Genomic DNA, 26,574 nt, shown 5'->3' on the forward strand with positions numbered 1-26,574 from the left:
GTCGTTGAAGTCTCCCACGAGAACAAGGGCGTGCGATCTAGTAACTTCTGCGAGTTGCCGGAAGAAAGCCTCGTCCACCTCATCCCCCTGGTCCGGTGGTCTATAGCAGACTCCCACCACGACATCATCCTTGTTGCTCGCATGTCTAAACTTAATTCAGAGACTCTCAGGTTTTTCTGCAGTTTCATACCGGAGCTCTAACCAGTCATACTGCTCCCTTACATACAGTGCAACTCCCCCACCTTTTCTGCCCTGCCTGTCCTTCCTGAATAGTTTATATCCATCCATGACAGTACTCCAGTCATATGAGTTATCCCCCCAAGTCTCTGTTATTCCAATCACATCATAATTCCTTGACTGTGCTAGGACTTCCAGTTCTCTCTGCTTGTTTCCCAGGCTTCTTGCATTTGTGTATAGGCACTTGAGGTAACTTGCTGTTTGTCCTGCTTTCTTAGTGTGAGGCAGGAGCCCTCCCCTCTCGCACTCTTCTGCTCGTGCTTCCTCCCAGTATCCCACGTCCCCACTTACCTCAAGGCTTTGATAATAGGGCTTTGGGATACTGGGAGGAAGCACGAGCAGGAGAGCGCGAGACATTCCAGAACAGTGTGGGCCCATCATGGCCTGTGTAACCCCAACCCTGCCAGCGTGACATGCAAGGTAATGTCAGCGGGGGAGGAGCAGCGCATTCTGTAAAATGGCATCCTCCAGGATGATACTGGACAAAACCATGCCCAGTACTGAAGAGGGACAAACCTTTCCAAAACTAGAACTGTCTGGCTTAAAACCAGATGTATGGCCTGCCTAACACATACTCATATTTGTGGGCATGCACACACATGCTCTCACACTCACACACAGAGTTAACTTCTGTCCATAAATCAGGAAAGCACTTAGGATGTTTCCATGCTTAAGCACTTCTGTGAAACATGGTTTAGTTAATGATCTTGAAATTGCCAAAGATCTAAGGGTTAATATTTGGGCAATACAGTTCTGTGTGTTGCAATGAAAGGTGTTATAGAAATGTAAAATATTAAGAAATTATTTGCTTGCTAAAACATTAGGAAAAACCACTGTCCACTGAATAATTGCCTTCAACTGCTTAGGCCTAGATGTTGGCAAAGTAATAGTTAAATTCTCACAAAAACTCTGGTGTTTATAAATCAATACCAGCTGTTCCTGTTTATATAATACTTTGTAAAAATAAAAGAATAAAAAAAATTGATTTGACAATGTATGCCAAGTTTCAGTCCACTGCAAATATAAAACAGACAACATATTAAACTACAAAATGTGGGGTTTATCCCAGAAATTCCAGTCGACTTAATTGGACTTGTGATAATGAAGTTGATAATGATGAATCAACCCCCACCCCACAACCTAGCAACACGGGTACCTGTGCAAACAGATTTCTAAAGCCAGGCGGTAAGAATTTCCTTTTTGCTGTTCCTCTGACAATAAAGAAAGTGCGGACCATCGCATATACAGCATGTGTCTAGCATTAAGTGCTGTAAGGCTCTAATATGCCTTTTAAAGGGCTAAATTCTACTTTATGTTACACCAGAGTAAAATCTGGAGTGCTTCCTTTGAAGTTGGTGCATTTTACTTCAGTGTAATTGGGAGCAGAATTTAGTCCCATAATATCTTTTGTGGGACTCTTTCTACTTAAATATTACTCCTTGCAGCATTAAATTGTGGGGTTGGGTTTTTCTAGCTTCAAATGGCATTTGTCACTGAAGGCTGGAATTAGTCAAGCTATTCTTTATGAACAATTTATTTGCTGGACTTCCTCTTCATGACTTTTATGAAATTGCTGTCCAAAATTGTTTGAATAATCGCTATGAACATATCTCACTATGGATTATTCATTAACTATTTGTAGCAAGTGTTCCATTCATTATTCAATATTCAGTTTGCTGCTCGTGGTTGTGATTGGTCACCTATGTCACATGGTGGTTTTTTTACTCCCTACTGCATGGTCTAACCTTTTATAAATGACCTGTGTCTCCCCTGGAAACAAATTTAATTTAATAAATTAATTTTTGTTTTGTGATTTAAATTAATCCTTGCTACAGGCCTCAGATCCACTGTTCAGACCATTTGCATGAGCAAAACTTTGATTGAAAAAAATCTGCATAAACAGGCAGAATCCAAACCAGGTTTGTAATTTGGCAAACCATTTGCAAGCAGAGTTTTAAAATTATTCAGCCAACTCTGCTGTAAGGCATTGTACTGGAAACAGCCATCTAGTGGTGATGGATTCCTAGTACAGTGGTGGTGAAAGAAGTGGAATACCTGAGGAGTGGAATGTGTTGTCTAGTTCCAAATTCTGTATGCTTTGCTTTTGTAGCATTGTTCTCACAACATTTATTGTTTAAAAGGTTTCATGTGTTGCCATATAATGTGTAGCAGTCTCTGTGTAGAAAAGGTCTCTTGTCCATTGTGGAAAGGGGAAATCATTTTTTGCTTAGGAATGGAGAAAAACACTGTACAGACAACATTCATGTTAATGTAGTTTCGTATGCAATTCTTTCTGAACACCTAGAACAGAGAGACACAAAACTGTGAAATCTCTCGTAACTTTCCAGTTTGGAAATTTTCTGGGGCACACTTGCATGCCGTTTCAGTGGTGGAAACCACTAAATAGTGCATGTTATTTTGGAATGCTATTCTTAGCATATTTATTTACTCCTTGGCAGACTCCTAGTCAGGAGGGGATAAATCTGGCCCTAGTGATAAGTTTTAACAACTGCATGTTTATGCATCAGTAGGTATCGGGAGTTCAGTAATAAAAATCTGTCAGTTTGTATTACTTGTCTGTAGCTTTTCTGTCAAAGCATGAAGAAAAGGGAACTTGCCACCTTTCTTCCTCTAATGGTGGGTAGTCTGTCATTTAATTAGATAAAACAAGTGGATCTTTTTTTGCTGTGGTTCCCCCAGAAATTTTTCACAGGTTACGCACATTGGAGGAGAGGGGTCTTTTCACCTTGGCCCCTACACCTTCACCTTGGCTCCACACTCTGGCACCCCCATCCACTTCGCACCCCCATCTCATGCCAGCATCTAACCCTCCCACCTGTCCCCCCATACCTTTCTGGATGAGGACCTCACTGTCGGGCACATAGCCTACATAGTGGCAGAACTGCCAGAGCCCAGATATGGTGTAGTTCAAGTGGAAGCCATAGTGTGAAACCAGGGCTGTGGTGATGGCGGCCAGGGCAGGGGCCAACAGCTATCCGGGCAGCGAGGCCTGCAGGGGCTGGGCGTGGAGCATTGGGAGTGGGCGTGGACATGTAGCCAGGCATGTCGCTGTGCTTGTGGCTGAAGCTATGCATCTGTCTCATACCAGGAGTTGGTGCCAATGGCCACGCAAGGGCAGGCGGACATGGGGGCAGGGAGCAGCAAGTGACTGGGAACTGGGCAGGAGCGCTTCCCTGGCAGCCAAGCTGGGTTGCCGCCCTATGTTGCCTGGGCATGGGGAGAGGCACACATAACAGGGGAGGGGGGTCTCTTACCTTCCATGAGCTCATAGAGGGCCGCTTCTCCTTGAAGGGGCAGCTGCAGCTGCAGCTGTCTGGGGTCAGGCTAGGCTCCTCTCTGTGTTGTGTCCTCCTCCTGCCCAGGGATAGCACCAAAACGAATTTGAGGAGCGCACCCTGATACGCACCCTGGATAATATGCGTACGACTGCAGGCACCACTGTTTTCCTATACAGATGTAAATAGCTAAAGCCACTGCTCACATCCTTGAATATAAAGCAATATAATGTTAATAAGTGTAGGGGACAGGTCATAGATGGGATCGAAAAAAGGCTTTAAGGTTTTCTAAATATTTGCTCCATTACTGAGTAAGAGGTGCAGCTCTGTTTCCTCAAGACAATGGAGGTAGTATGCTAAACACATCTGTCTTCCAGTTTCTTAATAAACAATTCTGAACAGCTGTGTCCCCAAAGTGAACCTGTTTGGACATTAATTATTTGTTAATATTTTTAAATCGTGTACAGCAGAGGAAGGGTGGAACCTGCATCTCCTTTAATGAATTTAGACCACTATCTGTCAATACCAACACTCAAATAGAAATATGCTTGGAAAAGAGACAATAATATCAAAGAGATAACCATGACCTCACCTGCTCTAAGTGAAAGATTTGCACTCTATTTAATGTGTCATCAGTGAGGAAGCTTCCAGTATTTCACAAATACTCTCTCAGTGGGCTTGGAAACGAACTTGTACAATTTAAAATGGAAAGCTATTTAATATTACCATCTCCAAGCATTCAAAAACCAGGAGTCAGGCTCTGAAAAATCATGAGATTGGCTTAAAATCACAATTTTTTTTTAAATAATGTTTTTTATTTCATGTGCTGATTTTTTTTAACATGCACTTGGGTCACATTTTTCAAGCTTTTCTCTGAAACCAAAGAACACTAGCAAGGTAAAACTCCTGCACTTGCTAGAGTACTAGGGTATCTTTAATACTCATCTGAAAAAGACAGGACCTTTGTTTTCAAATTAATTTCTGAAATACCAAATAGGAAACAAAATGACACAGTGCGCAATTTACCAACGTGGATAAAGGGTCGAGTTGCCTTGAACCTGAACTGAGCCTGTGGTTCTAGGAGACTGAGCATTCCAAACATAAAGCTAGAAGTGGCAACCCATCTCCTTCAGTACAACTACTCCAGGAACAGAAGATTATATTGGCGCATCTGACTTGTGATGTAGATTTTAGATCAGAATGGACATCCCAAACCCTTTAAATCATAGGCCTGGCTGGAAAGACATGTTTCCTTTTTTGTAAGCATTGTGTATAGTAACCTTCTCAGAGGCTCCAGAAGTAGATATTTTTGTGGTAGCAGTAGTCAAAATGAATGTCCAATCTCTGTTTGTCTCTTTAGCTTATTTCACTTTGGGGTAAATTACTCCCTAAGTTTTGCTCTCTGACAGGATTGAGGCCACAAGTTTTGACCTCTTTGCATTTGCAAAAATAGTCAATTCAGACACAGAGGTGGCAGTTGGGGATTCATTCGGATTGATAGAGAAGCTTAGTGTTTCAAGTAGGAAACTTAGATTCTTAGAGACATGGTTACTTCATACAGTACCACTTTGTCACCTTACATTTCTTGAGAGACATTTAGTATGCCTATGTTTATTATCATAGGAACATTATGCAATATCATGTGTCCTTTAAGTTTTGCAAGACGCTGTAGTTGTCCTACCTCTGATAGTCCAATAGGTTTAAATCTTTCCATATGACATTCTTGATTGTGATTTAGGTCCTGTATAACTTAGAGAACAACTCTCTTTTCATGTCTGATCCCAGCAAATGAGATCAGCTTTGGTGTTTGAGATGACAGTGCACAGAATTGTATGCCTGGGGCAGGTTGCTAATGTATCCCTCTTCGAACATTATCAGTGTCTTTTTGTGGTTTCTATGCATTTCTCAGTGGACAGTCACACATAAACCTCTCCGCTGGTACTAATTATTATGTATCCTTGGAGACTTGCGAGAGGCAAAGGGATGAATGAGCATGAAGACTATACTGATAGCTTAATCCTACTGGTGGTCCCTCCAGGTCAGGACGCCTGCACATTGTCAGGGCAATACAGAGAAATTTGCCATGATCCCAAACTTGTTTTGTGGACACATAGAGACAGCAAGATAGGGGTCCAAATGTGCTACTGTAGACTTTTTTCAGAGGGATAATCAGTTCAGAAGGAGCATCAGTCAGCCCAAATCTTAATCCATCCGCACATTGGATATACACAAATAACACAAATATGTAGGGACAAAATTAGAAAGGCCAAGGCACAAAACGAGATCAAACTAGCTAGAGACATAAAGGATAACAAGAAAACATCCTACAAATACATTAGAAGCAAGAAGATGACCAAGGACAGGGTAGGCCCATTACTCAATTGTTGCGGGGGGGAGGGGGGGCTGCGAAATTAACAACAGAAAATGTGGAAATGGCAGAGGTACTTAATGACTTCTTTGTTTCGGTTTTCACCAAGCAGGTTGGTGGTGAATGGACGTCTAACATAGTGAATACCCGTGAAAATGAGGTAGGATCAGAGGCTAAATTAGGGAAAGAACAAGTTAAAAATTATTTAGACAAGTTAGATGTCTTCAGATCATCAGGGCCTGATGAAATGCATCCTAAAATACTCAAGGAGCTGACTGAGGAGATATCTGAGCCATTAGCATTTATCTTTGAAAAGTCATGGAAGATGGGAGAGATTCCAGAAGACTGGAAAAGGGCAAATATAATGTCCATCTATAAAAAGAGAAATAAGGACAACCCGGGGAATTACAGACCAGTCAGCTAAACTTCTGTACTAGGAAAGATAATGGAGCAAATAATTAAGCAACCAATGTGCAAACGTCTAGAAGATAATAAGATGATAAGTAACAGCATGGATTTGTCAAGTACAAATTGTGTCAAACCAACCTGATAGCGTTCTTTGACAGGGTAACAAGCCTTGTGGATAGAGAGGAAGCGGTAGACGTGGTATATCTTGACTTTAGTAAAGCTTTTGATACTGTCTCACATGACCTTCTCATAAACAAACTAGGGATATCCAACCTGCATGAAGCTACTGTCAGGTGGATGCAAAATTGGTTGGAAAACCGTTCCCAGAGTGTAGTTATCAGTGGTTCACAGTCATACTGGAAGGGCATAACGAGTGGGGTCCCACAGGGATCAGTTCTGGGTCCAGTTCTGTTCAATATCTTCATCAATTATTTAGATAATGGCATAGAGAGTACACTTATAAAGTTTCCGGGTGATACCAAACTGGGAGTGGTTGCAAGTGCTTTGGAGGATAGGATTGAAATTCAAAATGATCTGGACAAACTGGAGAAATGGTCTGAAGTAATTAGGATGAATTTCAGTAAGAACGAATGCAAAGTATTCCGCTTAGGAAGGAACAATCAGTTGCACAGATACAAAATGGGAAATGACTGCCTACGAAGGAGTACTTCAGAAAGGGATCTGAGGGTCATAATGCATCACAAGCTAAATATGAGTCAACAATGTAACACTGTTGCAAAAAAAGCGAACATCGTTCTGGGATGTATTAGCAGGAGTGTTGTAAGCAAGACCTGAAAAGTAATTCTTCCACTCTACTCTGCACTGATTAAGCCTCAGTTGGAGTATTGTGTCCAGTTCTGGGTGCCACATTTCAGGAAAGATGTGGACAAATTGGAGAAAGTCCAGAGAAGAGCAACAAAAATGATTAAAGTTCTAGAAAACATGACCTGTGAGGGAAGATTGAAAAAACTGGGTTTGTTTAGTCTGGAGAAGAGAAGACTGAGAGGGGACATGATGACAGTTTTCAAGTACATAAAAGGTTGTTCTAAGGAGGAGGGAGAAAAATTGTTCTTCTTAACCTCTGAGGATAGGACAAGAAGCAATGGGCTTAAATTGCAGCCAGGGTGGTTTAGGTTGGACATTAGGGAAAGCTTCCTAACTGTCAGGGTGGTTAAGCATTGGAATAAAATGCCTAGGGAGGTTGTGGAATCTCCATCATTGAAGATTTTTAAGAGCAAGTTAGACAAACAGCTGTCAGGGATGGTCTAGAAAGATAAAACTTAGTCCTGCCATGAGTGCAGGGGACTGGACTAAATGACTTCTCGAGATCCCTTCCAGTCCTATGATTCTATGATTGAACCTTACTGAATTAGAAAGTTTTTGAAAGTTTGGTTTAGTACCTGCCTACCTAATACACAATGTGATCAGCCCTCAATAGACACCTTTGTCATTCCTTATATCCCACTAAATTTATGGTGTAGTCTGAGCAGTGATTCTTACTGTTTTCAAGCTTCACATGCTGCAGAGGTTATAATAGTTCACAGGTTCACATTAATTCCGGAGTGCATCAGGTCAGGTAGACCCTAATATATGATTTTAGGATAGCAGCTAACCTGAGCCCAGCAGGTAGTGCCAGACCAGCTGGAATATCTGCACAAGGTAGAGTGATGTGTGTGTATATGTGTAGGCTCTTTGATATCAGAGACAAGTCTGAAAAGAGGAGGGAAGCAAGTTGAGTTGTGGAGAACAAGAGTTACTTGATGCCGGTCAGGGAGAGGATTCTCTAGGTCTAATTTCACTATTTGACAGGTTGCAGAGTGGTAGCTGTGTTAGTCTGTATCAGCAAAAACAACGAGGAGTGCCACAAGGACTCTTCACTATTTGAGGATCAGATTGGGGGTCAAGTGGAGAGTTGGTTGGGGAGGAATTGGTTTTGAGGAAGATGGCATCCCAAAAGTTCTGAAGAAACATCATCCAACTTTTGAAGGAACTTCCAAACCTTTTGACGTTTTTCAGGGCCACATACACATTCTTTGCAGAATTGCAACGCATGGTACTGCTACTAAATCATTTTGATTCTATTCAAATAATAATAATAATTAGTATTATTATTTAATCTTTTTATTACCATAGTGCCCAGGAGTCCCAGTCATGGAGCCGGACCCCATTATGCCAGTATAAGTACAGAATAAAAAGACATTCCTAGCCCCAGAGAGCTTGCAATGTAAATGCATGGAGAGCTAGTGTGTGGCAAGCAAGGGTGTGAATCTACAGCCTGGAGTGTGTAGGCACTAACTGGCTATGTGGACCCTGCTACCATGCATTAGAAGTTCCATAGTGTTTCAAACCGCAGTACGTCAAAGTGCACTACCAAACTTTTAGTGGGCAGCAGCAGGATCCGTATAGTCTGTTAGTGCACAGCAGGGTGGTGCACTGTAGATTTACACCCCAGTTTGCTATGCAGTAATTTATCATATACAAGAGACAACAGGTGGCTACAGACAGACCCGATGGGGGATTACAAGGAAACAATGAGACTGTATTCGTTATCGTGATAGGCAGTGGTCTCAGCACAGCAGCTGCCCAACTGTTGTTAAGTTTTTTGTAGGTGTCCTTGTAACAGCGTTTTAAGGAGGGTTTTGAAGTTGGATAATGAGGTAGTTTTGTGGATGTTTATGGTGAGTTCCTCCCAAGCGCGAGGGGCAGCATGGAAGAAAGCACAAAGGGCTTGGCTGAAAATGTAACAAGTTGGCAGTGGAGGGCTGGTGTTATTGTCTGGGTGGAGCTGGGAGTTAGCATCTTAATAGTAAATAAGAAATGAGCTGTAGGTTGGGGATAGGTCGTGAAATACCTTGAAAGTGAAGAAAGTAGTGAAGTTTGCTGTGATAGAGATGGGAGAGCCAGCGAAGGGATGCAAAGAGAGAAGTGACACGCTTTAAGCGATGGGCTAGGAAAATGGTCTTTGCAGCAGCAGTCTGAGTGGATATGAGCAGCACAAGATTATATTTGTCAAGGCTAGAGAAAAATGTTGCAGCAGTCGAGATGCAAGATGGTAAGAGCCTGGATGGGAGTGTTAGAGACGTGAGTTGATAGGAAGAGTCGTATTTTAGAGATGTTACGCAGAAAGAATCTGCAAGATTTAGACATAGCCTAGATGTGATGACGTAGCGGGAGGTCCAAGTACATTCAAAGAAAAAAATGACTAATGAAACACGGTGTGTAGAAATATGGTAACATTTCATAATAGGGTATTGCTGTGGTGTCTCTAAGTGCTTAATATACTTTAAGTATGTGCAAAGGAATTTAAAAAGCATTAGAAAGCTGGGGTGGCCAAATACAATGCATCAAAAGTAAAGAAATCTTAAGCCATTGGGCTTTACTGCTGATCTAACTGTCACACAATCTAAAGCAGTAAGTCTGCAGTTCACAAGAGGCTACTGCTGTGATGTTTAAAATTTCATTAGATGTTCATGGGCCCATAGGTGAGGCCCCACTGGATTATCAAATATAACATACAGAATTATTTTTTAAAAGTGATGGAACTCTTGCCTCCTGTGATCCAGTGGATCATATTAGGTTTCAGCAGCAACAATGAGCTTACTGGGTGCTTTTCCTGACATTACATAGTTCACACTTGGCCTTGCTTACTTTGTTAAAATTTAGATTTATACATTTTTTCATGTTCTCGCAGTAGGGCCATTAGTAATTAGACATTTTTAGCAAATAACGGCTCACATTGCCACTAGTTGAGTGACAACCAATGAAATCTTACAAGGAGTTTTATACCTTTTGGTGGTAGTGTTACTGATAAGTGGCCACTTGGTAGGTGAGAGCTTTGTTTGTCTAGGGTTTTAGCATAATCATTGAATCCCAGCTTTCTCTAATTGCTTCTGTGGCAGCCAAACTCAGTTGGATGGGATTCTATAGCAAACGGAATTCTATCACATTCAATATCGGTGTTTGCTTTATTAAATAACATTTCTCGGAGGACTTGCTTAGACTTTTTCAGAGTTTTTAATTTGTTACAATATGTACTAGCTGCCTTCTGTGAAGGAATTGTTCTCCAAACGGCATTCTCTTTATTGCTACTGGTGCCTTTTTACTTTCATTGAGGATGACAAGATAAGATATCCAGTTTAAAAGAAAACTGTACTGACTTTGCTTAGTGCAGACAGAATTTTAAAATAAAGCATTTCTTACTATGCATAAATCTCACTATTCTTTGAAATGAAAATTTAAATTTAACAAACAATAAAAAGTAAGTTAATAATTCAAACAAACAACTTTGTGATCACACCTCTGGCTTTCCCCATGTGTCCTGCCTTCTCTAGATCTCTGCTTTAGATATGAAGCCTTTCAGAGCAAGGACTCTCTTATGTTTTTGTTGTTGTTGTTGTTTAGTTTCCAGCACATACTTGGCAATTAGCTAATAATATTATTATTAATAATAACAATAATAATAGCTATAAAAAGGTTTTGGTGGTAAGTGGTTTTCCTGTTGGTAACAACCTTTCTAAAGATCTTTAACAGGAAGTTCAGGAATGCCTACTTTAACCAAAACTTTATAAATACAAGTGACAGCTCGTATATGTTAGCTACTGTTCATTAATGCTTTCCACCATGTACAATTTCTGAACGGTGTGCCAAGCCGAATGGGTACCACTTTCTTATGCATATCTCTCCCTTCCTGCCCCCTCACTCCCCACAAAAAGTATTTGCGCTTTTGTAAGCTTAACTCCAAACCGTTATTTTTTATAGCACAGACATGACTGTAATATGCTTTTCAGTTTTGGATGTGCACATTGAGGGGGGTGATAGCATTGTAGAATTGAAAGGGAATGTGTCTGTGTGCTTTATGGCTGAGTGTAGTGATGGTAATGGACTAATGCTTCAAGAATGATATTGTTTGATGTGACTGTTGGCTTGACATACGATTTCCTTGCTGTTTAGTGAGGGACTATACTTGAAAAACCCCATCTCTTCAAGTTACTATGATTTTTTTCTTGGGAATTTCCTAGTTTTTAAAAAGAGTATGTACAGTATGTAGGAGGCGTAGGGGCCTGGAACTGGTGAAAGGGACTAGCTAGGGAATGGGGCCGAGGAGCCAAACAGTCAGAGCTCCTTCATTAAAATGTTTCACACTGGCAGTGAAACATTTAACCAATGCTCCAAGCTCTTCTATCTGCCACTCAAAGCTTTTCATGTGAAGCAGCAGGAACCTGGCAGCCTGAAGAGCTTTGAGCACCAGGAGGAGAAAATTTGAACATCATTTAAAGCTTTCTCTGCCAAGAGTGTAAAGTCTGAGAAGGGCAGATATGATTGTTTCGCCAGCTCCCCAGTTACTCTCACCCTGTTGTTGGCTTACTGGGCTCCCAAAACACTCAGCCCATCTCCCTCCGTTAATTTAAGTCCTGGGTAAGCACCTACTGCCCCACCTTCAGTTTTCATCTTGTAAAATATAAGAACATCCATTTCAAGGCTGAGATTTTCAGAGCCACTTAGGGCCTTTGGATGCCCAATTCCCATTAAATTTAATGAAAAGTAGGTGTCTGGGTCCCATAAACAGTTTTTAAGATCTCAGCCTAAGTGTCTAAATTTTAATGCCTCTAACATTTTATAGCTGCAAAATTATACATATAAACTGCAAAACTACACTTATAAAAGCACAGGCATATTATTGTTGCAAGTGCTGGGCACCCAGCAGCACCCTCTGACTGTGATGGCCCAAGTGTCCAGAACTTTTGAAAGTCAGACTATTTAGTCCGATACCTAAATATCATAGCATCGTAAGAATGCAAGGGACTTCGAGAGGTCATCTAGTCCAGTCCCCTACACTCGTGGCAGGACTACGTATTATCTCGACCATCCCTGACAGGTGTTTGTCTAACCTGCTCTTTAAAATCTCCAGTGATGGAGATTCCACAACCTCCCTAGGCAATTTATTCCAGTGCTTAATCACCCTGACAGTTAGGAAGTTTTTCCTAATGTCGAAGATAAACCTAAATATAGATTTAGAAGCCTATCTTTAGGCACTATTTTTTAAAAAAAAATCTTGATCATATATTTTTTAATGGTAATGTTTGTTGATGAAACATCATTGCAATGTAGACAGAAATGGCTACAATTGCTAGTGTTAATAAATAAAAAATGAGCATATTAACATACATAAAATGCAGCCTGTACTTTACATTTTGTTAAAGTCAAGAAGTGAGTCAAGAATTTGCCTACAAGAGTGGGCTGAAAAAGATGTAACTGACCAAAATATTTTTAAAGGGGCCATTTCAAAATGATTATCTCTCATTTACAAATATGTAAATTCTCAGAAAACTCATTCTGTGCTTAAAGAGCAAGTGCTGTTTATTTGGGGGAAGATACACTATGTTATTCATCCGTAACAAAGAGATTTAATTCCTGCTTTAAGTGCAACTCTCAGCACAGCTGTAACAATGAAGCTTCTGTACCACCACCTTAATGTTTGCCTGCCTGCTCTTTCTGGAATTATATAATGCTCTTGTAAATTGTTTGGGTGATACCAAACAAACAGAGCTACAATTACATTATTAGGCAACTACATAAAATTTAAAAGTGATCACACGTTTGTCAACAGGCAGTAAGAAAAAGAAATAATTTCTGGAACTCCTCTCTCCCTGCAGTTACTGCTATAATAGAATCTCAGAAATGCTGTCTCTTTCTCTGTCTGCCTTTTTGCAGATCAAGCTTCTTTAGCATAAGGCTGGAGGGAACAATCCTATCCTGTAAGGGGGATGGGATAGATAACAATGGGTCTTTCCCATCTCTAGCGTCTTTATTTCTAAGAGGTAAGATCCCTTTTGGAAGAAAGAGGTGCCTAGGATTTTGATGCGTATTTTGCTGCGACTGGTGGGATGGACTTCAGCACTTAATGAGAAGTAAAATAATAATCTTTCATTGGTTTGATTTACAGGTCATTATTTTATTGTTTATAGGCTATAGATATACACTTGGGTCCCAGTCCAGCAAAGCACTTAACCTTGTGTTTAACTTTAAGCATGTGCTTAAGTGCTTTACTGGATCAGAGTTTTATGCAAGTTTGTTCCAAGCCCTTTTAGGCTGGCAGCTCAAGAAAACTCAGATATCATATTGCTATATGTTTCCTCACCTGAAAGCCTTTTCAATCCCTTTAACTTTGTCTAAAATAATCTCAACTCTTCACTATCAAGTTTCTCAGCTTGCTACAATCCTGGGAGTTTGTGAATTATATAACTATCAATAAGCTGGAACATAGGTTTTGCCATACAGGATCAGACCAGTGGTTTGTCCAGTCCAGTATCCTGTTTTATACTTTGGATAATACAGTTGCTTTAGGGGGAGATGCAAGAAATCCTGTAGTGGGCAATTATAGAATAACCTGCACATAGGGACAGTTTTTTCCTAACTCTAAAGTTAGCGCTTAGCTCATGCTCTGAAAATGGAGGGTTTGTATTCCTCATAATTTTTATCCTGTCTAATGTAGTTATGCATGTTCTCATTATCTACATGAAATCTAATCCTGTTTTAAATTCTACTAAACTCTTGGCCTCAAATGAAAAAGCTGTTTCTTACTTTTCACCACGTAGCCATTTTCTGACAAACATGCTGTTTACATTATAAGGTCTCTGGGACAGGGACCTTATCTTCATACATGTCTGCAACGTACCTGTTGCTCTGTTGGAATTATATCAAGAAATGTTGGGATTATGTCAATAATGTTGCTGGTGAGAATCCAGTAAGGTTCACAAAGACTATTTCTGCTGGTTCTCCAGCATGCAGTATTTAAATGTTGTCAGTAGCAGTAATTTAGTTTCTGTAAACCCAGCGATAATGCTATAGATGAGTGGTTCTTGTGATCACTGAATTTGAGAATATTGATTCACTCTGTTCACTAACATTGATAGACCAGGTAGTTTCTGTTTACTGAAGTTGATGGGCATAGGTTTTTTCTGCTCCACTGTGGCAGATGATATTAGGTAGCTTATACTCACTGATGGTGAGCGTAGGTCTGTTCAGTGAGATAGATGGAGTAGGTAGTTTCCATTTACTAAGATAGATGCAAGTAAACGAGGTAAAAAAGAAACTGGGTCAACATATGAGAATAAAATAAGAGAACTCCATACCAATGAGGATAATAGACACCCCACTTCCTGGACAAGGTTTGGTAAAAAGCCTCACCAATTTGCCTAGGTGACTACAGACCCAGATCCTTGGATCTTAAGAACAATGAACAATCCTCCCAACACTTGCACCCCCACTTTCCTGGGAAATGTTGGATAAAAAGCCTCACCAATTTGCATAGGTGACCACAGACCCAAACCCTTGGATCTGAGAACAATGAAAAAGCATTCAGTTTTTTACAAGAAGACTTTTAATAAAAAATAGAAGTAAATAGAAATAAAGAAACCCCCCTGTAAAATCAGGATGGTAGATATCTTACAGGGTAATTAGATTCAAAAACATAGAGAACCCCTCTAGGCAAAACCTTAAGTTACAAAAAAGATACACAGACAGAAATAGTTATTCTATTCAGCACAATTCTTTTCTCAGCCATTTAAAGAAATCATAATCTAACACATACCTAGCTAGATTACTTACTAAAAGTTCTAAGACTCCATTCCTGGTCTATCCCCAGCAGAAACCAGCATATAGACAGACCCACAGACCCTTTGTTTCTCTCCCTCCTCCCAGCTTTTGAAAGTATCTTGTCTCCTCATTGGTCATTTTGGTCAGGTGCCAGCGAGGTTACCTTTAGCTTCTTAACCCTTTACAGGTGAGAGGAGCTTTCCCCTGGCCAGGAGGGATTTCAAAGGGGTTTACCCTTCCCTTTATATTTATGACAAGAGCACAGGAATGTAACCACAATTCATTTGGGCTAAGCACAAACCCAAGTCTATGATTTATCTGCAATAGTCATGGGTAAAGAGTGCTATTAAAGAAATTCTATACTGCTGTCAGGCAGGCAGAGGCCTCCTTAAGTCTGTTATAAAGAGTGCCAATATCTTTAAAGTTTCAAACAACTTTGAAGAATATAGATTTATCAAATACCATATATACCAAGTAGAGTGTGGCCAGGCCAAATGAATGCTATATGAAAGGTGGAAGAGTTCATCTCTATTAACAGCTGCAAAATGGTAATAATTTTAGCTCCTTACTGACCTGTCTGTCCGTCCACTCCCCAGGAATCCAGAAATTACCATGGAGTCGAATGGTTGAGCTATCCCTGAAGGTGACCTATACCAGATACTTCAAAAGAAGGACAAAAAACGTCCCATAATAATTCTGGATAATTTTGCTGTAGAATACCATGTGCCAATGGGAGATTCCTTTTTGACCCCAGCTTCCTCTGCCATTCTCCTTCCTTCCCTCTCCATGACCCTTCTTCATAGTTACAAAATTGCACAGAGGAATATAAATGGTGGGTTTGGATTAAATCCACGGGTGAAGTGACATACCTCATAAATTGTCAGGGTTGTGGTGTTTTTTTGTTTTTTTGCAAGAGCTGTTGCATGGCATTAAACATTGCAATCTAGGTATAATTACCATAGGTAGCTAATGGGTCACCCAGAGAGTGGATACTTAAGGATTCATTTCTCTTTTGTCCACAAGCTGCACTGAAATGTAAACAATGGCAAATAATAGGTTTTGGACAAGAGATAATTTTTTTTCTTTCAGTTCTGTTATTATACTAAATCAGGTACTTTGTCTCTCTCTGCTTTTCCTGACTACTAAAGTTAGCAAACTTACAGGGTACTGTTAGGGGGCTTATTCCTTCATCCACTTACTTCCCTGGTCCTTCTCGCATGAACAGAGAGCAACAATACCTGAAGTCCAAAGGTGCAAACAATTCGATGTTTATTGGGGTGAACTTCCAGCAAGCATGATTCCAGTTTCCTTCCTTAGTGTCCTCCTTCCCAGCTCTGACACCACAGAGCCTTACACCTGTGTCCCTGTTCCCATTCCTGCCCTTAGCAAAACATTATTCCAATTTCCTTACCCCCATTCCCTGTTCCCATTTCCCCCTTTAGCAAAACATGATTGCAATTTCCTTACCCCTGTTCCCATCTCCCACACCCACCCACCCTTCCTCCTACACCCACTCACTTCCTCACTGACTACAGATTATATAGTAAAACTTGAGTTCTGCTTAGCTATACCTTAACCAATCATTTTCCTGAAATTTAACTAACCAATCCTAACATATTGTAACATGATTATGTAACCAATTATATCCCACCACCTTAATTAGTTTACACCCAGCAAAATTAATATACAGCAGACAGGAACAATCACAGAAGCAGAGAGATTATACAGACAAACAATAGCAAAGTGGGAACTATAATGACAAAACAATACAGAAGTGAGGATTTCACATCCCAGTATTGATAAATGAGTTCTTGCCAGACAGGATGCTGTTTCCTTTTACATTTTCTAGGCACTTCCCTTTCTCTGGAGGCCATAGGCATTATCAGGACAGGATTGTATTCCTAACAGCCCAATAGCACCTTCTTTCAATGTGACTAGTTTGGAATGTGAGGATGTGACCGATCGCTTCCTAGCTTATGGCTGCCTCTGCTGCTTAGCCAAAGGCCTTAGCCTAAGCACAGGGCCACAAACTGTCACAGTAAGAGAAGGCCCTTACACCGGCAGAGAGTGATTTTGATTCTTTCTTTTGTACCTCTATCACTAGCCAAGTGATAAGAATACACCTAAATTCTTAGAGTATAGGCCTTTACAGACAGGCCTGAATATCTATATCCTAACAGGTACATGGGTTTTTCCTCCTTCATTCTAACGAGGTGTCCTACTTGAAATATATTTAGAGTTTGTCATGTTGTGCCCCACTTACGTTTAAGTAGTTAGAGGCTTGTATACATGGGAGAAATTGACCAGTGTAGCTGTAGCAGGTAGCGGAGTAATTATACTGTTATTGCTATGCTGGTATTGCTTCCCCATGTAGATACTCTATTCTGGAATAAAGAATAGCAATGTTGGTATCTCTATAATTATGCTGATCAATTTCCCCTTTAACTATACAAGCCTTTAACTGCTTAAACATAAGTGGGGCACACCATGAAATTGACATTAATCAATCTGTGCCTCTTACAGATCCTCCCTAATGTATTATTTTTCAGTCTAACAGATTTTTCTTGGACCAAAGAATAAATATCTGATTTCGCAGAGTGCCCATTTTAGAAATGAGCCACTATTGCATTGTATTATATTATGGTGTCCCTTATTGCATGTCAATGTGGCAAGATGTTATAAGAGCAATAAATCTTTTATTCTTGGTGCTTCATATCCCATGAAGGAATTATTTGTGAGAGTGGGGTCTCACTCACTTGTGTAATTCCATATATTTCAGTGGAGTTACTTCTGATTCAAATCATGAGTATAGAGAATCAGGCCCTTTTTTTCTTTACATGTGAGTTAGAGGGCATTTTCCCTTTGAAATTATATCTCCATGTTCATTGGTGATGCAATTATATACTGTAGTTACAATACAGATAAAACCTGGGACTGTCTTTACTAGAAAAACTAAGATGAGTTCCAAATTGGACTGTAAACAGTGATTTAATTAATTATTAACTCATCTGAAGAAACTGATATGCTTTGGCTACCAGATAGGTTGTTGGCAAGAAACTGGAGAATATAATTGAATAGAAAACTACTTATGACAAATGCCAAGTCTTCAAATCTTTGTGCCAGCTTTACATCACTTTGTTCCAGAGTCGGCATCCAGCCATGCTAGTAAGGGAACTAAAGTAAGCAATGCCATGAAAGTAAAACTACCAATATGTGTGAAATAACAAATGGCAGTCATAAAGCTTTGTATTCTTATTGTTGAGCACTGGCTGTTGTAGGGCTTTGATAAAATATAATGTCTGGATACGATTGCAGGAGTTTTTAATTCTCCCTGAAAGAGATCCTGTCTATAAGTCAAAAAAAAAAAAAAAAAGAGGCTGAAAAGCAAAAGTAGCAACAGGAGTGGTAAGGGTCAGTTTAAAAAATGAAGGCTGGTGTAAAACACCTAACAAATCATATCCAGGGAAGAAGAGAGAATGCAGGAATGATCAAATTTTCTTCTCCCTGCCAAGTCTCATCATGCATCAATGTCAACCGTTGATGCAGAATCATCTTGTAGCAGACCATGTTTTATATTTTTCCCTTTGGCTGAATCTGAGAAAGGTGTATGACGTGAAGGCCCAAGTATTAGTCTGGCAAAGTTACCAGGTATTTTTAGGACCATTGTTCTGAATAGAAGAAGGGGCTGTAACTCACTGTCAGTTATACCTTTGATTGCTGCATTATTTCAGATAAAGAAGGTCATTTAAGAGGTACAGAAACCTTGGAGAAATGGTGATAGGATTAAATTTGCGTGTGCTTTACCTAAAAGGGCCCTAAGAGGAAGAAAAGATCCCAAATCATCATACATGTGAACTCTTGCCTCACAGAAGCAAAGAGAAGCATATGAGATTTTCTTTTTAAAGTGACTTCTGCCTTATGTGCCCATCTCTGAGAATGGCAGAGAAGGGGATTATGGGGAAAGAAGGGAATGGAGGGTAGGCAGGGAATGTTATCATGGATTCCTGCTCTCACACACATCTTGGCTCAGGGCAAAAGAAAGAATCATTTATTGGAAGCTCTTCTGGGCACAGACTGACTCGTATTTTGCATGCTGTGAAATATCAACCAAATTGTTGGCACCAAACAAATAATACAGTATTTATAGAGGCACTGGTGACTGTTCCATAGATAGAAAAGGAGTACTTGTGGCACCTTAGAGACTAACCAATTTATTTGAGCATGAGCTTTCGTGAGCTACAGCTCACTGTAGCTCACGAAAGCTCATGCTCAAATAAATTGGTTAGTCTCTAAGGTGCCACAAGTACTCCTTTTCTTTTTGCGAATACAGACTAACACGGCTGTTACTCTGAAACCTGTTCCATAGATGTAGACTGTAAGCCATATTTTGACAAACTCCACCCTGACTTTTCATAGAAAGGTGCTATTGCTATGAAAATAATTGTGATAAAGGAGACTTTTGAAATATTTTTAAAAGTGTAGGATAAAAACTTTTCCGATGTGCAAAGATGAGTACAATGTAAAACAGAATGTTCTCAGGATTCTTTAACCACTTAAAACTTTAAAATGGAATACTCCATAAACTCCAAAGTTCAAATATAGGTATATATGTATAAACTCTTTTGCATAATATAGCTTATTATTATTTTGGTTTGGGCATAAAAAGGTTACTGTCAGTCTTGGTCATAGTAGATTGGATCTTTGCCAACTACCAATTCACACAGAGATTTCATTTAAACAGAAAAATTCACAATGTACAACAGCCAAATGACCTTAACTCTGCCCTGTGTCAAAATGTAAATACAAAGTTTAACTGAACTGTATGCATTAATCATTTAGGTTTCTCTCAGATCGTTACATAAACATTCTAATATCTAAGGCTCCTAAGGAAACTAAGTAGTTATGGGATAACAGGGAAGGTCTTCATGAATCAATAGCTGGTAAAAAAGATAGGGTAGGAATAAATGGGCAGTTTTCACAATGGAGAGTGATAAACATTGGTGTCACCCTTGGATCTGTACTAGGACTTATGCTGTTAACATGTTCATTAATTATCTGAAAAAGGAGATGAACAGTGAAGTGACAAAGTTTGCAGATCATAAAAAATTAATCATGATATTTAAATCCAAAAGCTGAGGAGTTAAAGGAGGATCTCATAAAACTGGTTGACTGGGTGACAAAATGGTAGATGAAATTCAACACTGATAAGTACAAAATAATGGACATTGAAAAAAATAATCACAACTATACATCTATAATGAATGGGCTCTAAATTAGCTGTTACCACTCAAGAAAGATCTTGGAGTCATTGTGGATAGTTGTCTGAAAACTTCAGGTCAGTGGGCAGCAGTGGTCAAAAAGTCTAACAAAATGTGAGGAACTATTAGGAGAGGGATAGAAAATATCATAATGTCAAGATGTAAATCCATGTTGTACCCACACCTTTAATACTGTGTCTAGCTCTGGTTGCCCCATCTCAGAAAGGATGTAGTAGAACAGGAAAAGGTTCAGAGAAGGGCAACAAAGATGATCAAGAGCATAGAACAGTTTCTGTACACAGAAAGACTAAAAACATTAGGGCTGTTCAATTTAGAAAAGAGATGGTTAAGAAGGGTTATTAAAGAAGTCTATAAAATCATGAATGGTAAGGAAAAAGTGAATAGAGAAGTGTTATTTACCTTTCTTCCACAATACAAAAATCAGGGGTCACCCAATTAAATTAATAGGCAGGTTTAATACAAACAAGAAGAAGTACTTTTTCACACTGTGTACAATTAACCTGTGGAACTCATTGCCATAGGATGTTGTGATGGCCAAAAGTATAAACTGGGCTCAAAAAAGAGCTAGATAAGTTCATGGAGGATAGGTCCATCAATGGTTATTAGCCAAGATGGTCAGGGATGTCACTTCATGCTTCGGAAGATCCTAAATCTCTGACTGGCAGAAGCCAGGAGGAGAGACAGGGGTGGCTCTCTCTAAAATCACCTTGTTCTGTATAACCCCCCCTGAAGATCTGGTACTTACCACTGTTGGAGACAGGATGTTAGGTTAGAGGGATCATTGGTGTGACCCAGTTTCACAGTTCTTATGTTCTTACTCTGATTCATACAAGTTTGGCTTTTCTTACAACTGTACACAAACAAAATCAAATCATTCAAATATCAATATTCTGTCTCAGATTTCCCAATAGTAACAGAGACAGACAACAACACAATTTATACCACATTGTAAAAATATTGTCCATTACAGAATATAGATAGATATAGGTAGATGTAGATAAATATATCAATTATCAACATTAAATTGATATCAAATTAAATAGCATATAAGGGTCTGATCTAATTTCCAATTAAGTAAAAAGAGAGACTGCTACTGACTTTGGTAGAAGTTGTAGCCAGGGCCTTAAATATAGTAGGCAGAGTTAAAGTTGGGGCAAATCCAAGGGCAGAGTTGGGTTATTCGTCAATGAGAGTTTTTATGTTTCATGGTCTGCATGTGTAAATTGGGTATAAAATTGGTGTCAGAGTTTTTTTCCAAATCTTATCTTCTAACTTCCATAATTTTTAATGTTTGTCAATTTTTACAGGTGTATTTAAAGGCAAATCTTTTCTTGTATTGCACTTAGAAACTTCAGCTATAGCTTTTGTGTGCGTGTTTGGGGGTGGGGGGATTCTTTCCCTTCAGAGACAATAGTTTCCTTGTGCAGAGTTAACTTGAAAGGAAGTGAGAAGGCTACATGTTGCCAAAAGAAGTGAGGATGTACATGGTATTGAAAATAGTAAGGGTCACTAAAGAATTATTGCAGGGCCAGAACTAAAATGTAAGCTCCCCAGGGCTCATACATAGGTTGGTATTTACAAAGCACATCGGTTGGTATTTACAACGCAGTTCTTCTCCGAAAATGACTATGTAAAAATGGTCCCTTTTCACAAGAGACATGCTTCCTGTGAGCATTCAGAGTCACATTTACTAGCTCTAGTGACTGCTGTTTTACAGTACCTTGTACACCCCTGACACATGCACAGACAACTGAGAAGAGAGAGAGTGAACAGGATTCAGCTGCGTCATCAACAGAATTTTGTTAACTAAGGGCCATCTTGTGCCCCAGAGATCCTTAGGCAGTGTGGATCCTCTATACATGTCTCCCCTCTTTTTGGTCAAATGGAAGCAGCCATCTTTAGGCCACTATTTCCCCACACCCATGTCCTGGACCTGCAGAAGATTCTCTGCCAGACTGGTAATCTGAGAGTAGGAAGGAGGACTGGCGGGGCATGTCATTCCTTCCCCTGAAACTCTCACTTGGAGTGAGGAATAAAAAGTGAAGGTGATATAGCCTGAGGTTGTAATGACTTTGTCACAGACCTGTCCTCTGTGCTGTCGAACTCTCTTATGTAAGTCAGGGAATTGCAGGCACTGATCCCTGTAGGCCTGGTTTGAGGGAATCCCAATGATCTCCACAGTAGAAACTTGTCAGCACAGCTCTACTGGGGCCACACTTATGGGAGGAAGGGAAGAGCAACAGGTTGCTCAGGTTGCTCTGCAGAAGCAAAGGACCATGTGCCTCCTGTGACATTTGGGGTTCAGATTCCCTGTTTCAGAGAGGGAGTAGGGAGCAAACCCCATTTCCATCCAATAGAATAACTAGGAGAAAACCACAGGATAACTTTGTAGATATTTTACCTCGCTGGAGAGGGGCAATTTGGCCTTAAGTTCCAGTTGCAGAGTCAGCTCCCCTGTCGAGCAGTCCCCATTGCAGGCAAGAGGGAAGGCATTGTTTGGTCTGCAGACTATTACAGATGCAGGTGTGTAAGGAGAAAAGAATCCAGCTTGATTTCCAGATCTCAGAGTGAATTTGTGGGACTGTCAAGGAAAAAAATATCTTTAAAACTGAGCCCATTTGACATGGAAATCAGTGAGAGAAAATAAATGTGGAGCCCCACAATTTATGAACACTATTCAGAATTGAACCACACTTCAAAATGCAATTAACAATAGGGGTGGAGGTGATAAGAAGGAACAGTGACAGTCATGACTGAGGGACATTTTGCTTCTAGGTAAGATTTTGCTTCTAGAGAAGTTGTCTCTTCCACTGACCTAAATATTGGTTTCCGTTTGTCCTTTCATCCCCTTTGACCTATTCTTTAAGTTTATTTTAATGAAAATAGTTTTCCAAGTATTAATTTTTTTGTTACATTTGGTCCATTACTTCAGTGTTCCAGTGTGTGAGTGCGCTATGTGAAAGGGAGGTTGCCATGGTAATTTCTCATTATTGTTGAATAGAAAAATAATTACTCTGGCAAAATCCCACGTAACCTGTCAGCACATAAGTTAAAGATGCCTGGGGGAAGCCTTGACTTCAACATCCTTCTTTTTTTGTGGGGAAAGGGGGATTTTTCATCCATTTTTTTCATAATAATTATATTCATTTTCTGCAATTTGTCTGGGGATACCTCCCTTGGTTTTGTTCACCATTTGACTAAAAGTGTGGTTGGGCCCATTTGTGAGGAGGTTGGACCAGAGGATTAATCAGGGAAGTGTATCTAATTTTTTATGCAAAATGTGTATATTCCACTGGGTGGTTGGTTTTTTTTTCTTCCTGATTTTAAGTATGCAAAAAACACCAGAAAAAGACTATGGACAATGTTCAAACTGCAATAGAAGCTGGATGTTTTTATTTATCCTTAGAGACAATCTATGATAATGTAGGTTTCAGAGTAACAGCCGTGTTAGTCTGTATTCGCAAAAAGAAAAAGAGTACTTGTGGCACCTTAGAGACTAACCAATTTATTTGAGCATGCTCAAATAAATTGGTTAGTCTCTAAGGTGCCACAAGTACTCCTTTTCTTTTTATGATAATGTAGTTGCTACATTTTCCTAGCCTTTAGAATTAGTGGAAATGAGAGGGAATGAAACTATGTGCGGTTTGAACTGAAGCTCTGCTCTTTTTCTTATGCTCTTTGCTTTGTTTTATGTGTGCATTACAATTGTGTGATGCTTCCTTTTCGCCTCTCTCATTGTTGGATTTTCATTAGTAGCTGTGTTCATACTAAAATACAGAACTAACAGGAGCTTTTCCACTGCAGAACTGTAAATGTGATACATGACTTTCCTTAACCCTCCATCCCCTTTTCAGGTACAAGAAGCATGTCCAAAAGAATTCAGTAGAATTTGGTGGCAAGCGATTGAAAGCAGTAGCCCATAATTACTGGCTGGGCACTAAACTATTATATGCACTTATGATAGCAACCCACCAGACTGCCATGAGTGAAGCCTCAGTGCTCAAAATACAGAGGGGAGCTGTTGGAAGCCCATGTGCTGTGCTGTTACGGAATATCTATCTATCTATCTATCTATTCTGTGCTTGTCACCGTGGCGCCTCAGCTAATAAATACAACAGTGTGTGCATGTGCCCACACCCATCAAAGGTACACAGCCATGCAGGAGAGAGCAGGGATCTGTCACGGACAATAGACTTCTGAAAAGTGGGGTCAGTGTTTATTTATTTTAAAATCTTGTTTCATCTTTTTTGAGAGCGGGACTGAATTATTTCTCAGGCACTCCCAAACTGCTCTGTTCCTGATTACACTGCCCCCTGTTGGTGACGCTGCTGACAGCGGGAATGAGCATTGATGAGGAACAGTGAAGAATGAAGGCTGTCAGCCAGCCAAGAAAGCTCTTGTACTATCATAACAACAACTAGAATGTTATGAAGTGCTCTGATTACTTCATTAAATGTCAACAAAAAGGAGCTGTAGAAACACAATGGAGAGCAAAGCCTATAACAGGGTTCTCAAGAAAAGAAAAGCAGGAGGAGGAGTGTCTAAAAAAGACCATGTAATTATTTATCAGTTTGTATATATATAATTGATATGATATATCCATTTTTTGAACTTAAATTAGCATTTTATCCCAAGTTTTATTTGTTTACTTAGGTCAAGGTGATAAGTGCTTGCTGCCTGTGATACATAGTTTTGAGGCCATATGAGGTCTCCCCAGTGGTGCAAGTAGCATGGTACGGGATGGTACACTGTACCAGTGAGATATTTATAGAGGGTACACTGTACCGGGAAGACACAGGAGGAGCAGAACGCTGGGCGAACCCACACCGGCAGCTCCTCCAGTGTGGCTTTTCTGCCCCCAGCTCTTCCAGGCAGCTGCATCTCCTGAGTCCTGTGTGGGGTCTGTATAGCAGCCCTGTCGGAGGACAGAGCTGGGGGTGGGTATGGGGGCGGTACAGCAGCGCCAGAGGAACTGGGTGGCCCCACATTTTGCTCCTTTTTCCGCGGCGGTTCCGGAGAGCCCTGTAGTTCAGAAGTCTTTGGTGCAGTGGGAGGAGGACAGAGCCCTCCCAGGTAATGTGGAATGGATCATGAGGAGGGGTGCGGGAAAGCATGGGGACCCAGGCTGGGGATGGGGTGGGGAGGAGTCACATGATGAGTCACGTGGGGGGGGGTCACATGGGGAGGGCACGGCCCCCTTTCTGTCCCCCCGTTAGCTGCTGCAGTGTACTAGTAAGAAATGAATTCCAGTTGCACACCTGGGTCTGCATATAGCTCACCAAATTGCATCTAGCCACCCATTGGATAGACTGCTGTTGTGATTGTTGTAGAGTCGTTACAGTACATGGGATTCCTGATTTATATTCCCAACTTTGCCATTGAGTCACTTTGTGAGCTTCAGCAAGTCATTTAAATCTCAGTGCCTTGGTACATCCATCCATGTTGCAGATATGCACTCCACATTTTTGGAACAAGCTGCCTACCTAGATTTTCTTTCGTTTGTGTTTGTTAAACCAAAAATAGTTTTCTTTCCGTACTCTTTTTGTCCTCAGAACATTAAGAGGATGTGCATCATTTATGCTGGTGCGTGTCAATGTGTGGCTGGGTTTAGGCAAGGATACAGTTATGTTGTAAAAAAGAAATGTTAATTGGCATCCTTGATGGATGTTTTCAGCACAGAAGCCAAGATGAAGGGAGACTGAACATAAGAACGGCCATACTGGGTCAGACCAATGGTCCGTCTAGCCCAGTATCCTGTCTCCAACAGTGACTGGAACCAGAGCTTCAAGGAGAGTACATCAAGGAGAGAGGCAATTTTGGAAAGATCCACCTCTGTCTTCCCCTCCCAGCTTCTCGCAGTCAGAGATTTAGGGTCTCCCCCAGCATGGGGTTGCATCCCTGACCATCTTGGCTAATAACCATAGGTAGAACTGTTCTCTGTGTAGTTATCTAGTTCTTTTTTGAACCCAGTCATACTTCTGGCCATCACACCATACCACAGCAGTGAGTTCCCTAGGATAATTGTACATTGTGTGAAAAAGTATTACCAGCTGCCTATTAATTTAATTGGGTGACCCCCGGTTTTTGTGTTGTGGAAAAGGGTAAATAACACTTCTCTATTCACTTTTTCCACACCTTTCATGATTTTATAGGTCTTTTTTACATTCCCCCTTAATCATCTCTTTTCTAAACTGAACAGCAGCCACCTAAATAAGGCACTTGATTTTCAAGTTCCCATTGACTTCATGAAGAACTGTGGGTGCTGAGTACCTTTGAAAATCAGAATACTTATTTAGGTGCCTAGCTATAGATTTGGATGCCCAAATTTAAGCACCCACATTTGAAAAATTTTGGTTCAATTTCGAAGATCATCAACCCAGCCTTAGTATTT

General features: G+C 40.3%; 1 protein-coding gene across 7 annotated transcripts in view; it reads left to right on the forward strand.

Annotated features, from left to right (window-relative positions):
- LDB2 (LIM domain binding 2) overlaps window positions 1–26,574 on the forward strand; it is a 315,970-nt gene that overhangs the window by 119,814 nt on the left and 169,582 nt on the right. The gene's annotated exons all lie outside the window — the stretch shown is intronic.

This window comes from Lepidochelys kempii, chromosome 4 (genome assembly GCF_965140285.1).
Source record: "Lepidochelys kempii isolate rLepKem1 chromosome 4, rLepKem1.hap1, whole genome shotgun sequence".
NCBI lineage: Eukaryota > Metazoa > Chordata > Testudines > Cheloniidae > Lepidochelys > Lepidochelys kempii.